The following is a 22974-nucleotide window of genomic DNA, read 5'->3' as shown; positions in this document are numbered from 1 at the left end:
AATCACAAATAAAATCTCTGTTGTCTCATGAACTACAGTCCATTGGTCTTATGTATTTGCCTCCCAAGAGGTAAATAACCTCCTTCTTTCACTTGACAGTAAGGATAAAGCTACTGTTCAACTGTGATAGATAATCCTCCAGGTGGGGTAGTGGGACTGGAGGAACAACATGGAGGCCAGGAAGAGGGGACATTCATCTTGCTAAGCAATTTATGAATTGAACCTTAAATCCTTAATGTACTAGATGGTGAGTCAGTGTGCTAATGCATACTTGATTGAATTTGGTATAAAATGCTAAGTTAAAATGTGCAGGTGTTGAGCAGGTGCACACTATTCCGTTAATAAACAGAAGACATTAAACCTGAAGCAAAGCTTATTTTGCTACATTACAGAAATTTCACATACCTATAGAAAGTACATGAAATATTGCTTTAGGAAGGGCGATTCATTCAGTATCTCTTCAAAACCTGTAAATCAAGAAAACAATGTGCTAGCTCCAATTTGTGCCATGAGCTTTTTCTTTCTTAAACATTTTAAATGAAATATAATGATAATTCTCCCTCTATTAGAGTATCATTGTATTTACATAAGTGGGTTTAACAATGCAAGGCTTTCTGGAAACTTCAAACATACATAGATATATGGAAATCATATCATGCTATATTTTTTTTTCTGAAACTCTTACGAGCACAGTTGGATTCCCAGTGTCATAATGAAAAATTGCTGTTAATTTTCAGTTTATGGATCTGAAGAGCTGTGAGCTTCCGCTGCACTGGGAATTAACTCCTGCAAGCTACATAGATCCATTATTGAGGGTGCAGCAAGATGTGAAGTAGCTTTGACATTCCAGAAAAGAAGACTGTCTGGCTTTGGAGGTGATGACTTTGTCTGGGAAATAATTCTATATGAAAGAGACATTTGAGAAATCTGGGATGCATTCCGTCTAGTTCTAAACAAGTTAGACTAAAATACTACTCAATAACTTTATCACATAAAATGTTTTATTTGGGATGTTTTCTCCTATGGTGTTTAATAAAATCACTGTACAAGTAACAGCAAGTTTTACTAGGTACTATTAGTCAGCTAATCCATTGCTATGTGCGACATGCTGCTATCATTTGAACACAATATGACTCCCCAGTTCATGCCAAGGTTCTGGGTTAGTGGTGCTAGGAAGTGGGAGTGTTGATCTGTTTACTGTACTGAGAAGGAGGGCCAAAGACAAAGCATTTATGTCAACAAGGTATTGAACCTTGCAGGGACTTCTTGTTGAAGCATCTGTTATACAATTATGAGTCAGACTTAGCCATTTCTTTCTCTTTTTTTTAAAGATTTATTTATTTATTTATTTATTTGGAAAGTCAGATATACAGAGAGGAGAACAGACAGAGAGAAAGCTCTTCCGTCCGGTGATTCACTCCCTAAGTGAGTGCAACAGCCAGTGCTGTGCCAATCTGAAGCCGGGAACCAGGAACCTCTTCCGAGTCTCCTACAAGGGTGCAGGGTCCCAATGCTCTGAGCCATCCTCGACTGCTTTCCCAGGCCATAAGCAGGGAGCTGGATGGGAAGTGGAGCTGCTGGGATTAGAATCGGCACCCATATGGGATTGTGGCGGGTTCAAGGTGAGGACTTAAACTGCTAGGTCACGCTGCCGGGCCGCTGGGCCCCCATTTCTTTCTGCTAATTAGTTTATTGTGTGACCATTCCTCTGCAAACACTCAAGTGTAGCCATCCTCTGGTTTTGTGAAATGGCTGTATCCATGGGATTGTCTAGTCTTGGACTGTGAATCTCTAAGCCTTGCTAAAATAACCCTTCTTCTTTCATAGGTAACTTGTCTCAAGTATTTCTTACACTGCCAAAACTACTACAGATACTGGAACTTACATGAACATGTTGTTGATTATTATTGGCTAACATTTTTTGGTTCCTGTAGTACATGTCCCAATCTTTTGAGGATGGGCTTTGACAAATATTACTATATGTTACATTTAATTAAGTTTTTGTAAGCATTTTTTATTCTATGGAGAATTCTTTATTCATCGTATAGAACTGAGATTACTGTTTACTAATAACATTTACTTTGCTCTTCACTTTGCCTATGTGACAAAATCTAGCTTGGAAAATAGCAAACTACCGCCATCTAAGCAATGCTTATCATCAAGACTCATCATTTCCTCTACTCTCTGCTTTCAAGGTTGAAAAAAGGTTTTAATTTATTTTTTTTTTCTTTTGCTCCTGACACCATCTCTAAATGAAAGATAACATAATGCCAATTGATTAAATCAAGCAACAAGCTTTGTATTTCCCAATGAAACAAAACAAATGCCAAATTCGGAACTTGGATAAATATTATTAAACATCTCAAATTTTATCACGCATTGAAAGAATTCCAACTCACTAGTGCTGTAGTGCAATTGCTTATAGAAAGAAAGCAGAAATAACTGATTTTCTTTCACCTGTAAGATTTTGTGGTGAGCCCAGAGAAGCTCACTTCAGCTTGCATGGATACATCCTCGCTCTCCACCCTGGCCTGTTTGTGCAACAAAGCTGTGTGTACCTAATGATTTGACCAGGACATCTAAACACCAATACAGCTACTGGAGGCACAAGTTGGTCTTTGTAAGTTTCAAAAAAGTGATAGTTCTAATCGTGTCCAGACTCATATTCTATTAATGATCACAGACGTTTCCTAGTAAAAATAAGGAAGTCAGGCTACGTAAAAAAAAATCCTCACCTTTTAGGATTATTTACCAATATTGAATAATAGACTTTCAAATTTTTGTCTTATTTTCAGCTTAGTAGCTAAGATATCAGTAATGATGTTCACATGTCTTATGGGAATGCTTTGGAGTTTTTTTCCTCCAACTTCTTGTTAAAGTTAACTGTGGAAGGCAGTGGTGATTGGATTCCTGCCACCCATGAGCTGACAACTTTAGCCCTGGCCTCATTCCAGCAATTTTGGACAGCTAGGGAGTGTACTGGAAAGCATGAGTGTTCTCTCTCTTGTGCACAAATTGATCTCTTAAAACTACTGGTTTTTTGTGTGTGTCTTGGTTCACCAATGCTTTCTTCGGTATGAGCATAAGAGAGGGATCACTGTGTATCAAATGTCATTACCTTGGAATGACTTAGACTTGGAATCTGCGAAACATATTAGATGGTGCTGAGGGCCCAAATTTTTTGTGGGCTTGGATTCCACTTGAGTTCCTTTGGTGCTTGCATTAGTCCAATACATTTTGGTGATTTAAAGTAGGATGATCCTGGGGTGATGACACACTAGAAGAGTTACGATCCTGTCAGAAACCTTCTCTTCCTGTGCTTATTGATGGTCTCCCTAATACAAAAGCACCTAGTAAACCAGGAGCTCTGCTGCTTTCCTTTTCCCAGTGTATTGGGGAATTAAAGCTACTACAAAGAGCATCTCTAATGGACTTCTTTAGTTTTGCTTATTCCTGACCATATTGCAGCAAACAACCTAGGGTCATACAAGGTCCAAATCACTAAGGATAATTCACCGCAATATTTAACTGTCGATGTCCCACAGCGATGGACTTGGTACACGGAGCAGATAATGACACTCGTGGACTATGACTGATGGTCAAAAGCCGAAGTTTATTAGTGGCATCAGACTTTATACACTGAAGGTCATATGGGATAAGGGAGGAAGTATTGAGCTTATCTACAAAACCCATCAACAGTTTCTACATTTTTGTTTGGAACTCGTTTTGTCTTGTATATTTCACCAAGTGTTCTCATGCATATGCTGTCCACTCAACTGTTCTTATACAAGTGATATCCAATCAGGTATACAAAAGGTAATCATTTGGTTGGTCTCATGCAAATATTATCCAATCAACTGTAATCCTGTGCTTGCTGACCTTCTAGGGTCACAGTGTCCTCCTACATTTAACCAGTGATCTTTGGAAAATCTCATACTTTTCATCTCAAACAGTGTGCAATGTATTTCAGTCTTCAACACCAGACTTTGTGGTCTCAATAAGGAATCCATAGGCATATATAGAAATCTTCTGGTTATGCCAGATGTGTAACTTATTTTGGATCATGGTTATTGTGTTAGAAGCTCACAGTTTGATACAAACCTTACCTACAATATCATTATTCTAGAACCAGCACCGGTATGCGGTCCCGGCACATGCAAGGCGAGGACTTAAACTGCTAGGGTCCAGTTCTTCAATAATTTTAAGGGCAGATCCTATCTCCCAAACTATCATCTCCAAAGTCAGCACCCAAACATGCTTCTGTAAGTTTTTGGTTTGGGTTTGATTTTGTTGTTATTGTTGTTTGTTTCTAATGTTTGGCTTGAATTAACAATGGCAACATCTGAGTTTTGTTCATACAGATATTCTCAAGATACAATGGATTTCAAGAGCATTTAATTAGATAATGAGTATACGGATATGTTAGGTGAATATAAAAATAGGCAAATTTGTTCCCCAACATGTTTCTTAGACAACATTTCACCATTTGGTATTGTCATTTGAATGCTAGAATAATCTGAAAAAGTAGGATTCAGAACCAGAAAAAGGGAAGAAAAAACACTAAATCCAATCTAGTGTCACTTAATATCTTAAGAGAACCAAGGAAATATTTTTAAAAATCTAATTACAATGTAAAGGAACTAAAATTTTCAAGTCACTTGTCAACTTAAGTAAAATGGAGACTCTGGTGAAGTATAAATAACTGTACCAAACTGAACCATATGTGTGACCAGAAGATTTCTATATATGTCTATGAATACCAAACCAGTGTGTTGGCATCTCTGGTTGCCCCTCTCGATCTAAACACAATGTCCTGAGATGTCTAAACTTACAACCTCATTCTGGTGACAATTCCTCGTTTTGGTGAGTATCCCTGGTGGACTGAGAAGGAAACTCTAGGAATTTGTTTGGAAAGGAAAACATGAATTACTTGAAATAACATTACTGATTTTCTGGGTGGTTTCTTTAACTTTTGGTAAATGCAGAGATGGATCAAATCACGTTCATGGTGTTATTCCTCGTACTAAGGAGTAATGTATATGTTTGTAATACTTTTAGAACTCATAATAATTAGGAGAATGCAGCCGACTGAAGTAGCTTCTAGATTTCAATTGAAACAGCTAACTGAGGCATGGGTTTTAGTTGCTGATTGCACTGAATATTCAGACTTGAGGGAGTGGTGTGGCAGCCTAGCGGCTAAATTCTTGCCTTGCAACCACCTGCAACTGATATGGGCACTGACTTGTACCCCAGCTGCCCCACTTCTCTCCAGCTCCCTGTTTGTGGCCTGAGAAAGCAGTAGAGGATGGCCCAAAGCCTTGGGACCAGGCATCCATGTGGGAGACCCAAAAGGATTTCCTGGATTTGGATCAGTTCAGCTCTGGCTACTGTGGCCACTTGAGGAGTGTATCAAAGAGCTTTTTCTGTGTCTCTCCCTCTCTCTGTAAATCTGACTTTCCAATAAAAATAGACACATCATATATATAATATATAAATACATCATATATATATATAAAGAAATAGAGTTCATACTTGATTTATCAAAGAGCACCATGGTATTTAAGGTCACTTAAGATTTTTCAGACCTATAAACGTAATATTAGTTCTGTAGTTGTAATTGGAATTCACAGATTAAGTTTATCTTTTAATCAGAAAAATATGAAAAGCTTATAAAGGAAATACAATTTTGAATCTGTAAATGGTAGCTCAAAATACTTAAAGAAGATGATTGTTAAAATACCGTAATATGACATGTAAATTGGACATAATATCTGAAATTTTTGGAGTTTACGTTTCTAAAATTGAGTGCCAATTTTTAAGTATGAAGTAATTAAAAATGATGTTTAGAAAAGTCCCCTGTTAAGGGAACCAAATATGTAAGCTTCTAGAAGGACAGCCACTTCGAGTTATATAAGAGTGACTACATGCAACAGCCCTGTTAAGAACTGAGTTCACCAAAGATTGACACTGAACACTTGGCCATGGGAGTACTGGAAAATCAGAATGTAAGCATAATGATGAGGTGTAGCTTCACAAGACCTGGCCTCAAATCAAGCCACACCATCACTGGTCAGACCGTGGCACTACACAGGTAAATATTGTGTTATGACCATCAGAATTGCTGTAGTATATTTGCAAAGGATGCTTACAACGCTGCAATTTTTTGTTTACCATAACTCTTTCAATTCCCTCTCTTGCTGTCTCTGACTCTCAACCCTCTGTCTGGGCCCTGGGACCCAGTACTATATTAGGCAGGAGATGCAACCAAATGTAAAAGAACACAAATTAAGTTAATGCTTATATGCCTGGGCATAAAGTCCAAATGGCTGTACAGGCCATGGGTTTGGGGAAAATATTCTCTCATACCCAACTTTATTTTCCCCATAGTATACAGAAATGATTGCAAACAAAACCAAAAGCTAATTCTCCCTGGACTAGAAAGGGAGAGAGTATGAGAAAGTAAAAAAAAAAAAAATCTTTAAAAAGCTTAAATGAAGCTGAAATTCAAGCTCCTGGATCCTGGTGCCACAGCAAGAGGCAAGGCAGGTGGAGACCACAGAGTAGAGGTTTTCAGAAGCAGCCCTGTCAACAGTGTTTGCGGACTAATGGTGCAGGAACCAGAAGCTGCACAATTTCAATTAACTGAAAACTTTATGAACAATTTTTTGCCTGTTATGGGTAACCAACATGGGTCAGCTCTAGGTTCTTCATGTTTTCATTTTCAATACCTGAGCAGATAGACTAGCCATTATTGGTTTCCTGGTGGCCAAAAGGAAGGGTGGAAGAGTAGGGGTGATGATGCAGGGACAGAGACAGAGGGATCTGGAAGATCTAACACTAGCCATTAAATGTCATTTCCATTCATGTGTCACTGGTCAGCACGAGCTACATGTGCATGTTAAGCACAAAGAACTATAAACTACAATCCTTTAGGTGCATGGATGAAACTGTGTAACTCATGGCACTAATGACTTACTCCATTGGAGAAAATTGAAATCACTAACTTTTTAGTGATGTTTAGCGCCTTGAAACACATGTTCTAACACTGTGTATGGCTGAAATATTTAGAGATAGCTCTGAAATATACCTCTTGTTTTACCTTTCAATTATGCCTTCCTCTGCGTGCTGTATTAAAGATAGAAAAAACAAAAAAGATCACGGTGTCTCCAAGTCTATAGGTGTTTGCACTGAGGAACTAGGAAAAGGAGGAATCGCTAATCTGGCAATTCCCCTGCCAGACAATTGTATTTACAGTGCCAGCTTCTTTTAGCTCAAAGTCCTTTTTACTCACTGCACTAGAAGACTCCAGCTGGTTTTCTGTTCCAAAGCAGCGATAAATAAACAGCGTAGCCTAGTTTATTATTGAGAGCTGCCAGTTCTTACAGCCTGAAAGTTACAGGCCATAATCAGGCATTCTTTAAGCAAGTAAGTAAACAAAGTTGGAAGGGTCATGCCCTGGGTGCCCTGGCAGGAGTGGGGCTTATGCATGAGCAAGGGCTGTAATGATGGCACAGAGCGGAAAGGACGCGTCCTCCGGTGAGGAGGCACTTGGAAGAAACACTTGCTATGATTTTACTGGAAATGACCAGAGCCAGAGGAGCCCGTGGGGCCTGGGTATGACTCACACTTTCTGAACTGTGGACTCTGTATTCCAAGCAATAACAAAATGTCAGATATTTTTATTGAATGTCACTGCTGTCCAACACTCTATGGATCTAACTGTGCTTGATTTCTCTTTGTTTTATTTTTCAGAAACTGATAGATTGCTTGGTGTGATAAAGTACTCTGGGACTGCTAAGGAAATAAAAATGAATCTTAAACCAGATACAAGAACTCATACACGATCTATTCATTTATTACACACGATTTGATGTATATGAGTCAGAAACAATCCTGCTTTGTTTTTCTTTCACTTAAATCCAACTGCTCTCGATTGTGAGTACTATTGATCTGTTTTTTGCAACAATCATTTTTCTCCACTTTAAATTTCACTATTTGTTCCCAGCAAAAGAAGGAAAGGAGCATCAGCTTCTGCAGGGGGCGTGGATTCTGCTTATCTTAATTCATTAGAATACATGGGCACAGAGCCTCTGACAGCCTTAAAACTCCACAGTTTCCAGCATGTTGATCTTGCTCCTCTATATATTTAATTTTCCTTTAAAAACGTATCGTATTTCTCCGCATATTCATTTGCTTTTCAAATTACGGCAGCCTAGCTAAGGCCTGTATACCAGGTGCCATGTAAAAGCATGTTAAAAGTAGATAAAAGCAATTTAGCCTGCCCTCTAATTAGAGATGGCTCCTCTTTCCCACTGACAATAGCTGTATGCAGCTGTGGCAGTGGGGAGATAATAGGAGCTGGAGCAGGGAGAAATTAAAGACACGCTGGCTGATACAGAGTGTCACCTCTCCATTGCTCAGCTTGGGTGGGCCCCTAAACAAGTGGGGGTTGTCAGCATCTCCTCTTTCCTGACAGTGTTCATTCATTTCACATGGATAGTAAAATCTTTTTTTTTTTTTTTTCCAGATAAACATGTGTATTGGATGGCAGGTCAGAGGTGGAAAGACTGTGACTTTCTAAGTGATTCAACACATAGAATACATTGTTGCCTACTTCTGTAGATCACATCTGCCATTAATACTTAGGAGATGTACATGGCTGTACTTAAGGTAAGAAGATGCCAAACATATGGAGAAAAGATACTACTTATCCTCAGAGTTTGCAGCCTAGAAATTATTCTCCATAAAGATCGTATCTGGTCAGTGATAATGATTTGCAGGCTGTGGACACAAAGTGGCCAAATGAATATTCAGGCTGGGCTGTTTGTTTGGAATGAGTGAAAATTGAGAAAATCTTCATCTAAATTGAGGAACAAGAGGAGAGCATAAGTCCAGAGCAAAACCTTTGATTGCAAAGACAGAAGAGCTGTGTAAGAACCGATGACCACTATCGCTGTTGACGGGTTAGGGCCACTGACAAGGACTCTGCAGATGTTTGGGTTAGAGTCAAATGGCAATGGAAATTTAATCCCATTTGCCTATGAAGTGATGTGATTCAAATTACACTTGCAGAAAAAGATCTTGCTAAATAAGTGTGGTAATTATATCAGAGCAAGAAGATATTGGAGGTAAATGTATATCATGATATATTTACATTTTGTAACAAGAATTATCATGGATGAAATGCTAGAGGTTAGAATAAAAATGAGATTATAGTGAGAAATATATGCATATACATTTCAGATTGTATTCATCTGTAACTGTGGGAAAGGCACATCTGCTCTGGAGAGAAAACATGTTCTTTCAAAAGTGCTATTAGATCATTTTAGGAAAGATAATTTTATTTGAATTTTCAAAATAATGTAAAGTTAGCTCCTTTTTATACCCTCAAGATCATGACTTGGATGTAATAGGAGTTATACAAATAGAATTATGTTGCTGTGCATAGCAATGTTTCCATTTTAGGAGCAGCTAGAAGGAAAGGAGGAATGGAGCAGTGGTGGAGGCCGGTGGAGTGGACCAGAAGTGGATGGACCAGCCGTGGGTGGACCAGCAATGGATGGACCAGTAGTGGAGGCACCTACACTTCAAGGATGGGACACAAGAGCTCCCACAGAGCTGTTGTGGAAGGCACAGATGAAAAGCTGGCCAGGAGGATCACCCCATTGTTGAAACTGCAGTAGAAATGTGTAATGTGAATCAGGAAGATGCTCAAAGCATCAGCATCACTTACATGAAACTTTCTAGTGTTCTTAAAAGTTGACAACTTTCTCTTTGTCTAGTATGTTCATGAAGAGTTGGGACTTTGTTTTATAATTGAGCTACCAAGGGGAAACAGACCAGAATAGCTAAAAGATGTGAGATATACAGGTAATTTGAGATTTAGAGGAAAGGCATAGCATTTGCTGTTTAGGCAAAATAATAGTCCGATCAGCCTCTTTCATGCTACATCTCCAGAAACACTCTGCTGAAGATTTTGAAAAAAGAAATTACTTGAAGACAAGAGAACTGCAAACATTAGATGAACTGATTATAGCCGCCTGGGCTAAAGTCTGGTATATATATATATATATGTATATATATATATATATATACGGAACATGTGTACATAGAAAATAATTTATCGGTGACAATAATGATGTATCTACTATTTTGTTGAGTTTTTACTGCTACATCAATATCACCACCCTAGGAAAATGACAGTCAGCTAATTTATGATCTGATACATTTGAAATCATTTCCTAGATTGTATCTTTCCTAGAAAAAATGCACAATTTGAAACAACATGCTGATTTGTTTCAAGATCTTATGATACATAAAGACAGTCATAAGTTACTCACTGAAAATTATGCTAAATTCATTATATAGTTCACTTACAATAATTTTGTGTTAAAAGTCCATGAGAAGGTATAACTGTCATTTGCAATGAGACATAATTATTCATCATTCTTTGACAGGAAGGAAGTTAAAATCCAAAATGTCCGCACATAAAGGATATACTGATAGATGCAGATTTTAACAATGGATAAATTGCTGTTAAGTTTTGTTTGGTATCAAGAAACATTCACCTGATAGAGTTCCCCAGAGATGTTTGGCTGAATTTTTTTGCAATTTAATTTGATTACCTCTCTCTAAGAGTGATAATAGCTTTATTTTCATTCTCAATTAGAATTTTACTCACTTTTAAGCAGGTGGAGCTGTTTGGAAATGGTCAGCACAGAGTATGTTTCTTACAGCTTGATTGTACTCTGACAAGTAGCATATAATTACTTACTTGGTCATAACTTCTCAAATAAGTGTGCGTATTATGAATTTTATCTTTAAATCATCAATTAGGTTATTTCACTTCACTTCTATCCATTGCCCTGCATATATAAATGTTTTTAGGTCTAAATGATATCCTTTCAGAAGTAAGCATTTATTGAACAAGTTTCTGCATGGTACATACTATACAAGATAGCTGAGATCTCAACAGACAAGTACTTTTCCTGGAGTTTACCTAATAGGAGACAAATTTTTAATACACATTTTCTCCATGAGCCATTATTTTAAACAGGAGCTAAATTGTTGACCAATTGAACTCAACTTCGCAAATTGCAACCCACTATTTTTTTTCATAAATATGTTGAAATGTGTAATTTATGGTCACAAAGACACTCACTATCTTATATTAAACATTGGAGGTGCATTTTAATTGTAATTATCTATAGGGGTCTAAAGGTGTGATTTAAACTGCGCCTCTTTTGTCATATATTCCTGTTTTGCTTAGGAGTGGATATAATCTGTGCATTTGCCTATCTGATACTAACAGGACTAAGTTGGAAGACAGAGTAAGATTGGAAGTGCTAAGTTTACACACAGTGAATTCATTCATTGTTGCAGTTGATAGTATAGCATCAGAAATCACATCAAAACTAAGTCTAAAAACCTAGCCTTGTGAGAGTCGAATGAAACAGCGATATAAAAAACAAACTCAATATAAAAATGAGAAATCAGAATAAAGTCATATACAAGGGCACAGGGGGATACACTTGTGGATGTTATACTTAAAATTGATCTCAGTGGAAAAAGTTCCACATATGCCAGGTATCTTTACCTGAGATTTTCATGACAACAATCGGAAGGGATGTATTTACACTACCGGGTAATCATCAGAATTCCCAGAGTCACATGACTTCAGCACCGTGCAGCACAAGACCTTGGAGAACTAAAAACATGAAGATATCAGTTTGAACATCACCATAATTTGTTAATGAATGATTTTATTTATTTGGAAAAGAAAAGAGTCATGGGGAAGGAGGGAAACACCATGAAAGAGCTCTTTTATTCTGTGGATTCACTTTCCAGATGGCTTGCTTGCTCTGCTGTGCTATCTATGAGGTTGGCTATAGCCAATACCAGGGGCTTAGAACTTCATTTGGGGCTTCTTGATGCATGATGGAGGACCAAATATTTGGACCATCTAAAACTGCATTGCCCATGTACATTGGCTGAAACTCCAGCAAGCTGGATGTGAACCCGCTAGCACACTGAACCAGGATATCAGAGTTGCAACTGGTGCCTTCATCAACTATGCCTCAAACTGGTCTTGGCAGGAGTTGCTGAAATTCCAGCTAGGTAACATGTCACACTGCTGTAATGAGAAGAACTCATGGTTTATAACGGGGTAAGAATTTGTTTGACGCTTCCACCTTTGCTACTTAACTCTGTCAGCTTCCTCAAGATACTCAAGCCATCTGAGACATATTACCAACGTAAAATACATAAGAAAAATGCTGGGGCAAGTGTTGAATTAAAGTAGTTGCCCAAAATAGTGATTTTCTTTCACGTTTCGATATGTTTATCCTTTTTTAAAAAAGATTTATTAAGTTTTATTGGAAAGTTAGATTTACAAAGAGAAGGAGAGACAAAGAGAAAAAAGTTCCATCTAATGGGTCACTCCTCAAGTAGCAGCAATGGCTGGAGCTGAGCTGATCTGAACCCAGGAATCAGAAGCCTCCTCTAAGTCTTCCACATGGCTGCAGGGTCCTAAGGCCTTGGGCCATCCTGTACTGCTACCTCAGGCCGCAAGAAGGGAGCTGGAAGGGAAGTGGAGCAAGCTGGGCTAAGAACCAGCAGCCATATGGGATCCCAGTGCATGCAAGGTGAGCATTTAGCTGCTGAACCATTGCATCAGGGTCATTGTTTTTAGAAGTTTAAAAGTAAATTCTCAGATATATTTCAATAGGAGTGAATTAGACAAGATTTCAGTTGGGCCAAAATATTTTCTTTAGTAAAATATACTATTACCTTAACAAGGAAACAACTGCTTTCTCCCAAGGAGAAGTAGATAGACCATGGAGATTTTGTTTCAATGTTTCTCTCTTCTTGCTGCTTATAGAGAAATAGGAGCTCAGCATATACACTGACGTCTCAAATTCCATGTACTAAAACGTAATCTTTTCCAACAAAATAACTGCTCCTCGTGAGTTTTCTGTGAATGATAAGGGCACTGATAGTCTTCAGGTTCTATGCCTTATTCAAACATTGGTAAAGACAGACTCACAAGGGTTGCTTTTGTCCGTAGTGGTGGAAAGCAAAAGACTCGGTACTCACAATCATCACGGAAATGTAATAATGGCTGGAAAGTATTATTCACACTTAATGGAAGGGGACCAGAGATGCTCAAGTCAAGGCAATCTCAGAGCAATCCTTTCTATTGAAGAACTCTTCACATGCCTTATGTCCCATATTCTACTTTTCGTTCCTATTTCCATCGTGTCGTTCAGGTTCTGCATCACCTTGCGTCACAGAGCACTATTTCTGGAAAGAACTTGAAGGACATCTCCATCAGGGAAGTCAGTCAGTAAAACACCATTCACCTGTGCAAACTGCATAACTATTTGGCTGCAAAGTTGGAGCTCAGACCTGTGACTTTATTAGACTTGCCTGAGGTGACAATATTGCCTAACTGTTGTCCATATTGAAATTCACTCTCTAAATTCCATCAAAGAGCCACTGTCATCATCTTTCAAGCTAATAGCACTGAGTGTTTCCCCATGGCTGATTAAGTTGGCGTTTCTCAGCCTGGCATCGTAGACAAACCATGATCTGGGCCAACTAGGCCTTTTAATGGCATTTCACCCTACTCTCCTTCTGCAATTTTTGTGCAACAAACTGTCCTTCTGGCTAACTCCCAAGCACATATTGGCCATTTATATCTTCCCTCAAGCTGTTCCATTTGCTTAAAATATTCTCCACATTCCCTCTCTGTCAAATATCTACTGACATTCAAATGTCTCCTCCTCCATGAAAAGTTAAAAAAACAAATTCCTCAACCTATGTCTCTCCTTTCTTTGCCACCTTTGTGATACTTTAGCTCTCATTTGAGCCAATAGCGATCTGTAGGGTATTTCCACTGTTTGAATATTTGTTCTATTTAAGGACAGAGATTAATATGCACAAGGTGTGTGATAAAAAAATCTGGAGATAGATACACTGAAGATCCAGCAGCGATGCTGTGGATGAAAATCAGAAGACAAAGCTTTCTACTCTTAAATGTTCACCTGAGCGAAGCCTTGAAGCACTTCTCACCGTCACCGCAGGATTCTTCTCTGAATTATAATCGACATTCCTTGGCAATGTGTTTCAATGTTAAAGGAAACAGAACCCGGTGGCATCATTCCTTTTCTTCCTGTTACCCTCAATGAACGTCCCATTTATCTTTGTCATCTAACCTGTGCTGTCAGCAGGCTATATGGAAGGCGCAGGAATAAAATCGGAAGAGTTCTCCTCCCTTGTACATGAAAGGTAAAATATCCTGCAGACAATCACACTGCATCAACAGCCCGAATCATGGAGAAGGATCAGTCAGCATCCGCAGTTCTTTCAAGATTTGGCTTAGGACGGTAATTGTGGAAAGGCCAGATTTCTGCAAGCCTAACTACTCAGTGCTATGTATTAAAAGGAAAGAGCTCAAGTGTTGAGTCCAGATTTCTTCATATCGCCCATTCATTTCTGAGTTAAAATCTTTATTTACTTAAGTACACAATAAATGTGCAGTTTATGTAGGGGGTGAAAAATAAATCAGAATATACTTTTTAATAGCTATAATTTTTCTTTATTATCTACAAATATTTAAAATTTATCATATATATGTGTATATATATATAAGCAATTAGGTCCAATATAGGTAAGCCAAAAAATGAATTTTGAATTTAGCAGTGTTAAAAGATCAAAGAAACAAATATACTCAAAATGCAATCTATAATCTAAGTTAGAAAAACAGAATCTCATTTTTAGAAGATACATTAATTTTTATTGCATTGGCATATTTGCACAGAGGAGAGACAGAGAGAAAGATCTTCCATCTGCTGGTTCACTCCCCAACTGGTCACAATTACCAGAGTTGAACGGATCCAAAGCCAGCAGCCACAAGCTTCATCTGGGTGTCCCTCATGAGTTCAGGGTCCCAAGGTTCTGGCTCATCTTCGAATGCTTTCCTAGGCCACAAGCAGAGCTGGATGGGAAGTGGAACAGCTGGGATATGAGCCGGACCCATATGGGATTCCAGCATTCACAAGAGGAGTAATTTAGCCATTAGGCTACTGCCTGGGTCCCAGAATCTTGATATTTAAAACATGAGGTTAAGTTTTCCACTGCTTCATGCTAACCTTTATGTTGGTGATGTAATGGAAATCATACTGCTACGTCACGATTAGAATTTTCTCTAAACTAATTACAAATGTCATACAATGATGAAACTTCTGATGGCTCTAAAATTTCAATGGCTCTAAAACCCTATGTCTATGCAGATTATTGGATTTTCATTTTTTTACTAAAGAATAATTTTATGGGACTGTTTTCTCTGAATTTAAACTTCATATTTTATTAAATAAAATAAAATAAACATTGTTTTTATATAAGTTCAGGATATCATGAAAGGTAATCAATAAACAATGTGATAATTGAATGTTTAACTATAAAAATATATACAGTGTTTTAAAAAGCAATCGCAGAAAAATCAAATGGCTACATCATTTCAATGTGATTTACATTAATCTTCCCAAAGAGAATAGTTACCTGAAATTTTAAAGTATGATTATGGAAATATAAATAACTGTCATGTCATTTTATGTATTATCATATTAGATTGCACTACATTCTAGCATATCGTATTTGGGGTCCAGGAGTACATAAATGATTTAAAAATAATTTGTAATTCATTTATAGCTTATGTTTCCTTAAAATTCCTTTCTGGAGAATAAGGGCATGTCTCTTCTCAGCTGTGTGCCCCATCAAGTCATGTGTACTGTAACCAGGAGATGAAATTGCCAAACAAACCCTGGTGTTTACAGCACTTGGAGAAGCGTGCTGCCTGCTCTTCCAATCCCTAACAAGCATGTGCCCCACCTGCTTTTTGACTTTGGCTTGGCAAGCTGGTTGGGCCATAGCACAAGTGTGAGAACATGAGAATGTGACATGCCACAGGCCAGGTGACACGCCCGTGCTGAAAGCTGGTACATGGCAGAGTATCACTGTGTACACAGGGAAGGCCACATGCCACGCCAAAATGTAGCCGCAACTTGTCTCAAATTAGATGAGTCATTTTCTTCCCATTATGTTCTCACCAACATGTTGTAAAAACAATAAGCCACGAGCTAGACTAAGTCCAAAAGTTCAGAGCTTCAAATGAATAACAAGTGAATATTCATGTTTGTTTCTGAGTTGATTGACAGGTAGAACCTTTTTTTTTGTTTTAAATAAAGCATGCTTATGCATAGTTGAACAATTTTTTTGAGGCAACAGGAGTCATTCTCACAGACATGCGTATTCTGACATGCAAAACGCTCTAGAGAGACAAGTAACATTTTCTTAAAAAAAAAAAATAACAGGAAAGAAATTACTAGAAAAACTACCCTGTATGTCTTATAATTCCTCCGCGTTTTCTCTCAGTCTTATGCTTGTGAATGTTATTACAAGGTCCACGTGGCTGACACAACTGCAGGTGGATTCATTTCAAGTGTTGGCAGGAAAGGGTAAGCAGAAAAATAATTATATGTCTGAAACTCCGCTGTGTCTAGTGAGTTAGGGTATTCGTAAATGTGCAGCCTCAGGGAACCTAAGGCACCTTCTGAGTCTACAGCTGAATAAATCTGTGAACATAAAAGTTGAATGAAGTTTCTGCTTCCTTCATCTTAAGCCTAGAAGACCCAATCAAAGGCCAAAGTGATTCTGGAATTTGTGGAGCATCAATTTCTGATGAGGGGACGCCATCATAAATCCTTAGAGAGCATAAAGAGCTTTTGCCTATGTTTTTAAAATTATAATAGAAATAATACTAGAATGTGATGGCAATTGACATTTTCCAATATCACATTCATTCAGACTTAGAGATTTTTTGCCAAGACTGCAAGTTTAAAGAAAGAAGAATGAATGTAGTTTTATCCTTGTTCATAGATTTTAGGAAATAGGGAAAAGAAATCATAGGAAGGGTTTTTTATGACCTCCCAATTTCATGAATCGGTAGAATGTTGCATGCTTTTATTTATCCTTGCTGATTTTTACAATGCCTTGCTGACCTCACAGAATCCTGAGCCACGCTTCAGTGAAGGATTGAGTAACTGTCGCCACCACAGTCCAGTTTCAAAGGAACAGATTGGTGGTTCTGCCTGTTTGTGCTGGTTACCGCTCACCTTATCAGGAATAAGGAATCTTTGTCTTTTACATTAATTGATACTGTGTTATGTTTACAGTGTTACGTTGCCTAATAAAGGCATTTGGGGAGGTTTATTTATTTCCTTTCTGTTTGCTAAGTAAATTATTGCTTGTAAAAGGTTACGCTTCTCCAGAGAGCATTAGAAATAAAGTTACCCCCTCTCCCACTTTTTTTTTCTCCTAAGCCTGGAGTTTTAATGAGAATGTCATCCCTATGAAAGACAGATGAAAAGCTGGTCACTGCCTATTGACAAGTACACAAACTGAGAAGATGGAAGGGAGAGATCGTGGGACAACAAGGAGACAGCTCCCAACTCGAACTCAGGGATAGGGGAGTTACACAAAGTTTGTAGGAGATGCATATTGTGCAAAAGGAAACATGGTTTCCAAATATTCTGGGAGCAAATTCATTGATGTTTCTTTTTCTTTCTTTCACAAATGTTTAGCAAAGTGTACTTATTTCAAAGGCAGAGTAACAGAGCAAACGCAAGAAAGAGAGAGTGTGAAGGCTTTCACCCTACCCTCACTCCCTCAGTGCCTGCAGCATCTGTGATGGGCCTGGCTGTAGCCGGGAGCCAGGGACTCCATTCAGGTCTCCCACGTCGTTGGAAGTTTACCCAAGTATTTGAGCCACCATCTGCTGCTTCCCAAGGCACACATTAGCAGGAAGTTGGATTGGAAGCAGAGGTGGAACCCCATGCTGAGTACCTCAATACGGACTGTGTGTTTTCCAAGAAGAGACTTAATTAGCCTTGGCACACACCTACCCCTGAACAAACCATCTGAAGTACTTTTGTATTAGTGTCCAATAGAGTGGGTAGAGCGCTGGAGAAAAGTGTGCTTTAGGGTAGTATAAACACGAATCATACTCCGCGATTTTTTTTTTTTTGAAGGCTTAACACTGTCAAGACAGTTACTAATTCTAGTATGTTTAGTTAGTAGAGGATTTACAGAAAAAAAATACATTATCTGTGCTTCAAATTACGAGGCATTTGGTTAACTGTTACCTCTGCTCCTGTCTCCAGCTTTCTGCTCTTTCAGATCCTGGGTGGCCACAGTGATGACTCCCATGTAACCTACATAAGGGGACCCACATGGGAGACTCAGTTGAGTTTCTGGCTTAAAGTGAGCATTTAGGGAATAGAATGGCAGGTTGCCGATTCTTGCTCCGTGTGTGTGTTTCTCAAATAAAAAAAATATTTAAACAAAAATTGAGCATCAATAGACCACCCATGTGAATTCTGTAATTCCTATAAATTTAATTATAAATTTTTTTTTTGTAATACAGAAGTAAAATTAGCAAGCCAAAATAAACAGAGAAGTAACACATTTTGATCTGATATTTTCTTTCTCTTTTTTTCTGGTCTTCAGTTTCTTTGGTTTTGCATTTATAATTTTTCTTGTTTCTTACATGAAATAATTCTTTCTCCCATCATATGCGGTACATTTCAACAGTCCCATGGGTCAATAGGTACCTTTACATTATCTACTGATTTTCTTTGTTCATTTGTTTGTTTGCTGCATTCTCTCTGAGACCTGCAAAATAAGAAGGTAGAAATTAGGATTGAGATTGAGTGATTGAATTTTGCTCTACTTAAAGAGGAAGTAACTTTATCCTAAACAATTGAGTCTGAGTTAGCAACACAGACATAGGTAGTAGGTTGTTGTGATTGGCTAGCATTGTCTATGATAAAATGACAATAACCGACACTGTGTTGCTTATTAAATATTTGATTAAGTTGACCTGGGGGGGAAAATGTCTTCGTAAAATGTGTCATATTTTTCTAAATTATTACCTTTGGGCATATACTGGAAAAAATAAATATATATCAGCTAGGAAAATAAATGAACAAAAGAAAGACCAATATTTTGAATTAATGAAAGGAAGTTGTTCAACCCGAGGGATAGGTCCACTGTGGTAACAGCATCTGCAAGCAGCAGCGATTACAGCCATTTGAAATATGGACAAAAGATGTTTGTGGTGTAACCTTGTATGGTAACCATTTGTTCAGCCATAATTTCAATTTTTGTGTATTTAAAAATGGAATGGAATTTGCAGATGAAAACATAAATTTGTCATGTTAGAGTTTACTTCACTGTAATGTTTTCGGACAGAGGTTTCATGATGAATTTAAAACAAGAAATAGGACCTACAAGAAAATAAAAATGTGTTTACATTATGTTAAGCTTGCCAAAGTCATAGGATAACAAGTTCACCATGCAAAGTTTTGCGGGACAATTTCCATACTGCTCTAATGGATACACTTGAAGTATTTCAACCTGACCAAAGTGTAGTGGCAGGTGAGTGGAAGGGACAAAATGCCTGTAGGGAGATGATGATTGTTTTTCTTGCCAGGAAGTCAAGAGTGGCCTGTGATTGGGGGGAAAAAAACTAAGAAAGAAAAAAATCTAATATCCAAATGAATGTCACAGATCTTTGAATGTCATCATCCCCTCAAAGTCCATTATACTTCTGAACTTTAATGTCTAGTTTCATCACTTTAATTTCTGATTTTTAAAACTTAAAATAGCTGGCTACAATAAATGGAAAGCATATGTGAGTCAACACTTGGGAGCAACAGCAGCACATTAGTGAATTTCCCATATTTCATTGGAAGACATTTTTTAACCTGAAATGAGACATCAAGATTGATAAAGATTTTCTCATTGGCGTATATTCTTACTTTAACTGTATAATTTGCCAAGCCACACATGGAAATGTAAAAGAAAGGAAAGATTTTTCTCTGACCTGAAAAAAGGACCACACATATACTTCAGTGAATTGAAAACAGCTGTGGACAGCTTTGGCTCAGGCGTATTTTTTGAAAGATTGCATCTGTAAAGTCTGCATAGGTTTTGATACAATCTCCTTTAATGTATCTACATATAAATATGAAGATATTCAAACTGCCTAGAAAGATTTTTAATAGTTGAGACACCAACTCCTTCAATTCAGGGTGTGTGTGTGTGTGTGTGTGTGTGTGTGTGTATTCTCCTTTTTCTGGTCTTTTATTCGTTATAGGATGTGAAGAAAACTGTTCAAATGCAAATAATAAGCCTCAAAATAAAAGAAGTGATGGTAAATTAATAACAATTCCAAGCATCAAAAAAATCCCAATTTTGTCCTTGACAGTTCAATTTACTAAAAGACACTTTGTAAATGGCTCACCAGGTATTTCTCAGTTTTTCTAGAATTGATAAGCTACATTAAAAAATTACAAATGTAAACACTTCAAAAGATTTTTTTGTTTACAATTCAGTTTGTAATCAAATCAGTATTTTTATATTCTGATATGTTAGCAATGCCATATATCCAATTTTCAAAGGTAATATGCTTTGGTTTGGTTGCATCAACTGGAATGAATAGGCACTAAAATGGACTGAGCAAAGATTCTCAATATATTATTTTTAAACGGTAACTCAGCGCAGCCTATGGTAATTCTGACTGCTATGTGATAGTTTTTAAAAATGTATTAGTAGGGCCCCTTATCAGACATCTCCTGTGAATCTAGACCTAAAGCGTGAAGCAGTAACTTGGGAATGACGATGAATATCTAAAGACACTTTGAAAGAGTCTCCTCTTCCACTGTCTTGTTTCCCTTGGAAAGAACTGAAAAAGGCTAAAGATATCAATTCAGTACATGTACAATTTCAGTACATGTATTTTTTTTCCCAGGCATCAATTTTCTTGGAAATAAATCTAGGGGTAGAAAAAATAATTCGCTGTAAGAACTTTCACCATGATAGAAAGTGAATAGAAAGGTTAAGCAGAAGACGGGCATCGTTGGTGTAATTTGTAAACTGATGCGATAACCTCATGTTTAATATTTTATGGAGTAGAAGGTGAATGCTACAGGGAGAAATGTCACTTGAAGATAAGGGAAATCATATGCTAAGAATGTGTATAAATGTGACTGAGAATTAACTTGTGTGTTTCTCTGTTAACTGATAGACCAGTGTAACATGACGATGAAATAATGAAGGTATCCTAGCAACCATATTTTCCTAACAACTGTGGCCTGTAGGACTGTAATGACGGTCAACTACATTTATTAATTCAGCAGGGGGAGGAAAGATAATTTCACTTTAGTAAAACCTCCCTATGAACAAAACATAATGAAGATTTGATCACACCTATGTTATATACCTATTCTTAAAATAATGAATAAATAATGCAAGTTGAATTGGGATATTGAACTGGAATAAGCAGTATTAAATTGAGCTATCATGTATTTACTTAATACACAGTCCAGAAAAAAATCTAGAAAAATCCACAAGGCTTGTCAAAATTGCAACATCTGCTTTTATCTATCTACTTAAAAGGCAGAAACAAGTAGACACAGAGAAAGATACCCACACAGACAGAGCTGCTATCAGCTGGTTCTTTCCCAATTGCTTACAACTGCTGTTCCTGGGCCAGGCCAAAGCTGGGATCTAAGAATTCAGTCTAGGTCTTGCCAGAAGGGTGATACCTGGAAGTCTAGGAATGAGAGTCCTGAGAAATCTGGTTTTAGAGGCTCCCAGCCTGTAAGACACAGAGTGGAGCCAACGATAAAACAGAATGGTATGGAGTTCCCAACAGACAATTTGGTATAACTGTTACATTGGTAAACATTCCTGCGAAGAGACAATATAGCATTTCCAAACATAACCTCTAGCACACAGCTGTCATAATTTAGCAAATATAATTGGAAAACTTAACAAAACATTAGTTAGCAATTGATATTGCTTTAGTTTTATCATTGTTCTACCAAATTTTTTGCATGTGTTATAACAACGCTTCAAACTTATTTTCCATGGTGTAAATATGATTATTAACTGTAATAGGTCTTTGGAACCTATGAAGTTGGAATCATATAACCTTCTTTAACTTCCTCATTAGAACTTTTACCGCATGCATATTCTGATATATAAACAAAATGGGTTATGAACACTGCAATTTTCTAGAAAAGGAAGCACAAATTAAAAGTGAAATTAATACTTGCTCACTAGCAGAATTAATGCTAAACATTATCAGTTCTCATAGCAGGTTAAAATTTGGATGGCAGATTATCTTTCTGTTTCCTACATTCCAATGTCTTGCCACTTATTTTTTAATACTTAACATCTATGGAGCAATAGATAAGTTGTGTAAAAGAATGAAGTCCAAAACTTTTTATTTAAAAAAATATTCATCTTTATTTATTTGAGAGGCAAAATAACCCAGCGGGAGGAAGAGACAAAAGTATCTCCCATCCACCATCCAATATTCCAATCCCCAAATGACCTCAATGGGTGGGATTGGCCAATCTAAGACCAGGAACATGGAATTAGAAGACTCTTATGTGAGTGGGTGACAGGTACCCAAGCTTTTGGGCCATTTCAGTGCTTCTATAAGCTTACTCAGCAGGGAGCTGTTTGGAAGCTGAGCAGTTGGTACTCAGAGCTCTGCACCACAGCACCGCATCACAGGCAGCTGAGCTTTGTGGACTGCACATGGCTGTGGCGATGCAAGCACATCTCTCTTGAGGCAGAGATGTGTCCATCTTCTTTATCACTCTGTGCAGGCCTTAGCACATGGTCTTGTATAATAGTACTTAATTCATACCATTTTAGAAGCTGTATTTTTCCCTTAGATGAGCACATATTTATAAAGAAAGGAATTTCAAAAGAGAGCCATTCTCAAGTTCTTGATAATGGTTGGAAATTGACATGGTGGTGTAATTTTTATATTTTTTGAATACTTTAAAATTCTTTCTGCATATTTTGTTTTAAAATGTAATTTCAGGTGATCTTATA

Source organism: Ochotona curzoniae, unplaced genomic scaffold, assembly GCF_017591425.1.
Source record: "Ochotona curzoniae isolate NIBS_2020 unplaced genomic scaffold, NIBS_Ocur_1.0 contig_1071, whole genome shotgun sequence".
NCBI lineage: Eukaryota > Metazoa > Chordata > Mammalia > Lagomorpha > Ochotonidae > Ochotona > Ochotona curzoniae.
This window is presented reverse-complemented; position numbering follows the sequence as displayed.